Consider the following 8,750-nt stretch of genomic DNA (forward strand, 5'->3'; position numbering starts at 1 on the left):
GGGGCCTCCATCTGAAAAGGTTTTGTTTGTTACATCTGATTAAGACGTCTAGAGTAGAGGAGATAACCATAGACAAAGTAAAACCCAGGATCAAGATAGTGACTCTTAAGGCCCAGACACACCAAAGAGACATAAAAGAACTCGTGGCGCTGAAGGTCGACTGTTATGTCGCCTCACATTGCCTGTGTCTCTACCACAAAGTTGCACAATGAAGACTCTGCAAAGACTGCATCCGATGGCCAACCAGCATGTTCTGTGCCGGCAGTGGTCTGTATTCCTCATTCAAAAAGCGAAACCGGGAGACCAGCATGATGGATTGAAGACGCTTTTTAGCCAGTTAGCAAACAGTAACAAACTGTTTCTGCTAAAGAGCTCATTGGCTGATGAAATAATCCTACCTTGTATAACAAGTTTGTTTCAATCTCACGCCTTCTTTCTTGACTTTAGCCATTTGTTTACATCCCTCGCATCTGCTTCTCTTCTCCTGCATTGAGCTGAACTGCCAGTCAGAGTGATTACTCACCGATGGGCTCAGCCGTCTTCGACATCTCTTCAACATTGGCTGAAAAAAAGCTAGGAAGGACCGACAAGGGCTGATGGCGCGGGACACACCGCAAAAACTGGGGTGACGACCCAACATTAACCATCAGCCAACCACTAGCTTGGTGTGTCAGGGCCCTAACACACATTAGGCTCACCTTTATAGTGAGGTAGAGCGGGTCGTCTTCTAATCGGGAGATCAGCAGTTCAAACCCTGGCTCCTCCTGTCTGCATGTCGAAGCATCCGTGAGCGAGATACTGAACCCCAAATTGCTTCTGATGGCTGTTCCAGTGTGTTAAGAACTGAGTAGCAGGTGGCACCTTGTACAGTAACCTCAGTCACCAGTGTGTGAATGGGTGGATGTTACTTGTCGTGTAAAAAGCGCTTTGAGTGGTCAGATGACTAGAAAGGCTCGACACAAGTCTTTATCACCTGGAACTCCCTCAAGGACCCCTGGGGGTTGCCGGACCCCTGGTTGAGAACCACTGGCATAGATAATGCATAGGCTAGGGTTGTGAAGCCTGCTTCTAATGACAAGACGTGGACTGATCAACACCAATATTTGTAATAGTGACACTGTGCACTAATTCAGCTGAGTACTTTGGAGAACTAGCAGCTATAGATTAAGAGACTGTCACATCATTTTGAGCTTCTGTAACTTGTGATTGGCATTTACCATATTTTTTGTTATTTTATAGCCACACATTGACTGTAAAATAACAGACAAATGCACAATAATTGAAGCTGAACTACAGTTTGCTGCAGCCCGAGGTGTTTATCTGTGCAACAGCATCAAAATGTGTGCCTCCAACAAGTAGATCAGCAGCAGCGGCGGTAGTGTCTAATCTCATTTAATCGGGACAGCTGCTTAAGGTGGCATCCTGCGGGCCTAGCTAATGGAGATGTGGCCTAAGAAATGTGTCTCAAACCAGCACTGAAACATGGATTAAAAAGCCGGGTCACGCTGTCCGAGCCGCAGCTGGCCGGCTGCCCTGCATGTGCACATAGCTAAAGCCAGGTAATCAGTCAGATAGTCGGTGCCTTCATCTCGCCGCTCACCTGTATTTTGACGATGCCTTGCCAAGACCCACTGCATCGGTTCCGCTCGCTCTCCCATATCCCTCCGACTGCCGACCCGCCTCAGCCTATCTCCCCGACACCGGCTCACGGTTGGGGTGGGGGGGGGATGAATTCACAATTGTCTCACCGATAGAATTATAATACCCGTACAGACGTCATTACAACGCGAGGATGAATGGATCCAGGGACATCAAAGAGCCGGAGCCTCCTCGGGTTGTGTGCCAGCTGTCAGGCAAACCTCGTACATGCCATGAAAGGACCGTTATTAATTACACGGTGGTTTTCAAACCGCTGGACACTGACGGCTTCTCCGCTGAACTGCAACACGTCGTCGGCTGTGGCACTTCACTGACTATGGGTCATTTTCGTGTCCCTCCGTCGGAGCTCGGCATGATGGGTTTTATCCACAAGAAGGCAGCGCTGCCTCGGCTTTCACGAACAAGACGAGCCCTTCGTTTCTCACGCTGTAGTCAGTGGCTGGTGTGAGCCATCAGTCGGACAACTCCCGAACCCCCAGCACGGAGAGCAGCTAAACGGAGGCAGCGTTTCCACACAAACTGGCCCATCCCCTCGGACATTTCTCCCACTGAGGGAAAAATACGTACGTATTCCCCTTCCGTGTTTGGCTGCGCAATTCCCGTACAACGCTCTGTTTACGCACACCTGCCTCGCTTTTGTAACTGGCAGACCGCAGACACTTTGGGGATCCTGCGGAGAAAGGGCGCCACCGGTGGTTTCTGAAAATCAAGGAATCGGCAGCGGAATCAAAGATGGCAGTGTTCTCTGAGAGGCTGCACCTCCTCTGTGTGAAGTCACACAGAAAGACTCCGTGACGCTTTGACACGCTTTCCTTTGGTCAATTTGCCATTACTTTAAAGAAGCCCTTTTATTTGAAAGCTAAAAAAGATACCATTAAGGTACATTAAAGGCGAGAAATGCCAAAAAAGCATATTTGATTAGACTCGGTCGTGCCATGGCGCATGCGCAGTTTAGATTTTTCCCAAACGCTCCTTACAGGAAGGAAACTGGTGCAGGCCGAGCTCAACTTGACGTTTCATCGCTGTTTTGTAGTTAGAGAAACTGTTTTATTTCCTGTCAGCTGCTGCATTAATAAACATTCAACAAGAAATGCATAAGAGCCCATTTGAAATGTCAGACAGAGTGTATTGCCTATTTGAAACTATTAAAAATTAATGTTATGTACTGAATTTGATTTGGAACCGAAGCATAGGCCTTACACAGTGTTGGGGAGTACTGGGGGATTACATGTACTGAATTTATGAAATTAAATTACAAAATAAATGTAATTGTCACCAGTTGCAGTTACTGAGAAAAACATATGCACTTAAATTACAAAATATTGGTAATTACAATGGGTTACATCCCATATTTTTTTTGTCAGAACCTTATATGTAGAATATAACATTCATTCTGTTGCTCTGCATCTTATTGCCTTCTTGTGGTATATTTCTGAGCAATGCATGTCAGCAAAGCTAATTTGAGTGCAACATTTATGCACTTATGTTTTTCTAGGACGTTTCTGCTTTATCACACAGTTCAAAACATTTGCTACAGAAATAATTAAAGAGTAATCAAATGTAATAATTAAATATTTTACTGAAGTAATGAAAACATAAAGTCAGCTACTTATTATAATTTTTAACAGGGTAACTAGTATTCTTAGGTTATATCCTACAGATGGGCTATCTTTTCATTATTGCAAAAATGTTTTTAGTGAGCATGTGGTATCATAATTTTACGTTTTGTTTCTAGTTCTTTCCTATATTCAAGGGCGTAGATTTTATTTCAACACTTGAATGCCAAACACTTAATTTCCTGCATTCTGGTGAATTTTTAAGCACAAATTTATGTCATTACTGCACCAATTTACGGTGTAAATGTATTTAATTTTGTGAAAATAAAAGTCCTCTGCTACTTTCATGTTTTTATTGGGGGAGAAAAATGCACACGAATGCACATAGATATTGAAGGGCACCTGTCCCCTGCATCCCCCCTGAATTCTACACCGATGCCAATAAGGGTTACACTTGATTTATTTTGCATCACATTATAGCTCAACTGAAAACACCATACTGTGCCTATGTTAATAATTTACATAGAAAACATAAACAGATATTTCAAATACATATTTGATGAGAAGATATTCCTCTATATAGAGAGTGAATGGAGACTGGCAGATTTTTTTTTAAGTATTATAATTTATTTATTTTTTTATTAACCAAGCAAACTTCTCTCATCAGCTTTGTGAGCGAGTGTCTTTACGTCACCCAGTACGCATTTCACCAACAGCTCCCTACTGCACCGATTACTATCTTGACACACTACAATCTTTCCTGGATGTACGTACACTGGGCGTGGATTAGCAACACGTCATAAAATATACTCATCTGTCAAAAATGCAGGCAAACAGTCGGAAGATGTGCCAACACTTTATTAAGAAAAATAATAAAAGAGGCAAACCCTCATGAAAGCACTTCTTCGTCCAGTCACAGGCACTTCTCACTCTCACACATACTGCTGACCTCAGGTCTCCTGGTTATGTGGCTCATCTCCCGTCTGCAAATAGACTCAAAGCTGTGTGTTGTTGCACTGATAATTGCAACAGAATTCACTCTGCATATTTGCAAAGGAACATTTCCCACTGATATATATAATGCATGTATAGACAGGGAAAACGTGATGTAGGCTGACTCCCCTTTCAAAAGCTGCATGACTCATTTCCTAATAAGATGATTAAGTCCCCAACCATCTTACGGGAACTGAGAGAAGATGATGCTGAGGGGTGTCACTGGGGCAGGGTGGTGGGGCCAATGAAAATACAAAAATAGCCTTTACAGCAGTTTAACTCTGCGGGGAACAAATGTCATAAAAATGATCTGTTCTTGTAGCATTTGTGACCTCTTGTGGTGCTGTATAACTCTGTCTGAATGTCTTTTACTTTCTATTTGCCACTCCATCAGTGGTAACACCCCTCTGACCCCTCTTTTGTTTTTCAGTTAAGTTAAAGAGTGCTCTCACTTAATAAATGCTGGCTGGATACGGTCAAGCCCTTGCAACTAATCTGGTTACCCACAGTATGTGCATTAAAGATAGTATTACATGAATTAATTTGCAATTAATATAGTTATTATCTACACAATGCACACTGTATTATATGTTACAGCACACTGTCTTTGATATGAAACAATGAGACTAAAGCTCTGATTGTCTGCCTTAATTTGGAAGGTGTTTATCTGCTCTTGCTCTGTCAGAAAATATGGGGACTGTGTATAAAAACAGTATTACTGTCAACATAAAACCCTCAAGTACACCCAAAGGTGAAAGTCAGGAGTTTAACTTAAGTTACTGAATTAATAATGAACTCCTACTGTATTGTATCTCAAAAACAACCCGACAAAATCATTTTCACATGATCCTGTTTGCAACATGTATTGATAAATGTTGAAATAATCCAACACTAAGATTTGCTATCTTGAAATAACCCTCAGTGTAGCCACAAAAACTCACTGGATTAAGAATATTCTTCATTAAAAAGGCTCTATAACCCAGGATGTGATAACAAAATAGACTCCCCCTGTTATTGAGGACTAGATGGTACATCCCAGTCTCTCCTCCTCTCCTTCTCTCATTCTCCTCCCTCCTGCTTTCAGTGTCCTCCATCTCTCCGCTTTCTCTCATTTTCTTATATTAAGGACATTCTCAGATCCAGAGACTGCTGCAGTTCCTCATCCATCTGTTTCTTGTAATCTCTACCGAGCTGCTGGAGAGGTACGTAACGTCCATATTTCCTCTCATGACATCACTGTAGGATTTAATAGGAGGCATTTTTGTAAATATGTGTCCACACATTCTGTGAGGTGCCAGCTGCTATGATGCATTAATTCAATTTCACACTTGTTTACTCGTCTTCATTCCCCCCCCTCATTTGCATTACACTGATTTCTTCGCAGTCACTGTAGTCCTTATTTCTTTCCTCCATCTTGTCCTCCATTTATAGAACACATGACTCATGCAATTTTATAGAGAGAGAACAGAGAACAAGACGAGAGGAGATTAAATCCAGACATTATTGCATCTGGATCAGGCTCTTGTCAGTGCCACAGAAATAGAGATTCAGTCTTTGACTCTGAGTAATCTGTGCCGCTGCAGTACCATTCCCTGTGCTTCCATTACAAACCTGATTTTCCCATGAAAAAAGCTTTACACAGGAAGCTGCCGTAACATTGCTGTATTTTCTCAGTGGACGATTATGTCACAGCTGCTGTGACCAAAATAAACTATTCCCTGTCCTCTGAGCATCAGCGTGCTCCCATCAATGTCATCTTTTTCCAAGGTCACATTTAAGGCCCCACCACCACATGATAGCTTCAGCGCCGTACAGTGACTACACAGATCTCAAGGGCTCTTTCATATGTCAGCGTCTCTACATTCAGCAGAGCAGATAACATGATGTCTGAGCCTAATTTAGAGGGATAATCTGGCTGTGTTTGTTTGCTGTGTTTCCTCCAGTGAAGCAGCACAGAGCTGCCCTTATAAAGACTCCTCCTGACCAGACCACACCTCTGTCCCTGAGTCCATGGAAGCCAAGGCCAAGTCCGGGGCTCCAGCACCCAAGGCAGCAACTAAAGCAGAGAAGAAGGAGCCGCCTGCCCCACGCAAGGCTGACCCTGCCCCTGCAGCACCTGAGCCCGAGCATCCTCCTCCCCAGGATGGGGCAGCAGAGGCTGAAGGAGCAGCTGACGAGGCTGCGGCCTCTGGCACAGACTCTCTCGAGCACCTGAAACCCTTTCTCATCGGTGGTGCTGTTATTGCTGTAGGAGCCATCTTGCTGGGAGTGTTGCTACTGGCGAGGAGAAATTAAAAAAAAAAACAAATCATTATCTCAAATTAAAGTATGTATCGGTTGATGAGTTAGAGCGTTATTGCTGAGTGGTTCACAGACTATACGGTACAAACAGGGGATGGGGAGCCACTGTGCATCTTATGTTTTGAGTTTTCTTTTGGCCTGCTTTCACATGTAGAAAATCAAACCATTTAAGTTTTGATAACGGCTGTATATGGAGCGTAATTACACATAATATATGCATGAAGTTGCTTCAATACTGCATCTGAACTGTAATAATCAGTTCCTTCAAAAAAAAAAAAAGACACACTGTACTGAGCTAAAAAGCTTGAACTCTCTAAAGCTTATTCAACTGCTTTATCTTGTTTAATCCAGTTTGCACAAATATTGACATGTACTTGCAATATTTGTACATTCTTGCACCGGAAATCAGCTTGGTTCACTTTGCTAAAAAGATCATGAAAAACTCTATTCATAATGTTGAAACTTATAACTCTGGCTATCAGAGTTGTTCCAGGTTTTATTTTACTTTTAAATAGGACAACTGAAAGAGTACGCCTGAAAACAGATGGAAATATACATTGTGATGTATTGCACATGCTGTGGGTAAATCAATGCCTGAGTAGAGGGATCAGTTCAGAGACACTGAATCCCTGCATACCCTCCAAAAAAGCCAAATAGAGAAGGGCGCAGTGCAATTTCACAAAAGCAACTTTTTCCGTGACAGAAAATATAAGCATGCAGTGGTTTAGGAATGGGATGTAGGAGACTGTAGGAGATAAAACATGTACAGTGTGTGTCAGAGAATTGTAGTGAAGTTACCTCTTGCTGTAGAATAAGAACGAGTTTATGTTACTGTCAAATGATGTCACAAATCAATAACCTTTCATGTCTCACACAACATCCACTGTCGTGCTGGTTCAACCTGTTTACATCTTACGGTAGATACTTAGCTGTAGCAGGCTGGACGGCCATTAGTGTTGCATTATCAGGTTTAAAGCCTGCGTCCAAAACATTATGTCTTCACCGTGCTCCCCTTATGTGGCTTTAGAAAAAAATTTAAGCCGCCTATAGGTTGCTACTGCACTGAAAGCTGGATGTAGACGAACTTCTGTTGCATAGGTTACTCAACAGGGGGGGAAAAAGTCAAGCATCCACAGTTTTATTGCAGCAAACACTCACCTGTACAGCTGTACACACTTGTGTCCACTCATCTGTAAAGCTCATGGGGACGTTCCTGTTGCATAAGTAGATAGCAGAAAGACAGTTCTGATACACACCATTGTTTGAATTCAGTTGTAAGGGTACGTATTAATTTCACGACACATTACCGGCCAAAAATATTGTAAGAACATACCTCATCACCACAAGTCCACACCCCAAACACATCCAAAAGATGGTATGCCAACACCAAAACAAACTTCACCTTACATTGTACAATACAGTGTACCAAAAAAAGAGAAATCCTATTTTCATAATTTCAACAGCGTATAAATGCAATAATTCAGATAGGACTCCTCATTTAGCACATGTGCTGTAGCAAGTTAAATTACATAAATGATGGTGTGATAATAGTGTTGATGATGATGATGTCAGCGATGGCACTGATGGTGATGTTACAGGTGATGATGATGATGGGAATGATGATGTTTTTCATGGTGACTGTATGGATGATAACGATGGTTATGATATATTTTTGATATATTTCTAACATATATTCCTTATGCACACTCCCCTCTGCTCCCAAACACCTAAATGTAAAAAAGAAAGAGGTCGTTATCCAACCTTTATTAAAGACAGTGAACCAGCCCAAGTGAGTATTTCATTATTTGCAATTATTTGGAATATGGGAGAACACAGACCTTCAGCTTTATAAAATTATTAAAGGTGAAATTGTCTTTTAATTAAAGTGATCATTCATTTGAGTTGAGCAATTAATTTGTACTGTTGAGACAACATAATACCCATACTTTTTGTGTATTAGCATGCTGGAGCACCCCTTTTCTGTCCTCATATTAATTTTATCCTACTAAATCTTCACTTTAATTTAAGAATTCTGTGATATATGCTAAATGTCTCTTGTTCCCATCTACATTTCCAATTTTGAAATACAAACTCCAAGATTTGGTGATTTTCAGTTTTAAAATTTTAGGAAGTGTTACTGTGGCACTTCTATAGGTTTTTGAGTTACATGAACCTTTGAACAGAAAATCCTGTACACTGCTCTTGCTCAGCATTTCAGCCCTCCTGAGCTTTGTCAAGAAT

The 8,750-nt window shown here is 41.9% G+C and overlaps 1 protein-coding gene across 2 annotated transcripts in view; it reads right to left on the reverse strand.

Moving 5' to 3' along the window:
* dagla (diacylglycerol lipase, alpha) overlaps positions 1 to 2,777 on the reverse strand; it is a 54,276-nt gene extending 51,499 nt beyond the window's left edge. The window contains exon 1 of one of the 2 annotated variants that reach the window (XM_049565017.1): positions 1,601 to 2,777. The gene's annotated coding sequence lies outside the window, so the exon portion shown is untranslated. The remainder of the gene's footprint in view (positions 1 to 1,600) is intronic. The other variant, XM_049565025.1, reaches the window with a different exon arrangement.
* Positions 2,778 to 8,750: the final 5,973 nt, after the last annotated feature.

The sequence above is a fragment of the Epinephelus fuscoguttatus genome, linkage group LG2 (genome assembly GCF_011397635.1).
Source record: "Epinephelus fuscoguttatus linkage group LG2, E.fuscoguttatus.final_Chr_v1".
In the NCBI taxonomy this organism is placed as follows: domain Eukaryota; kingdom Metazoa; phylum Chordata; class Actinopteri; order Perciformes; family Serranidae; genus Epinephelus; species Epinephelus fuscoguttatus.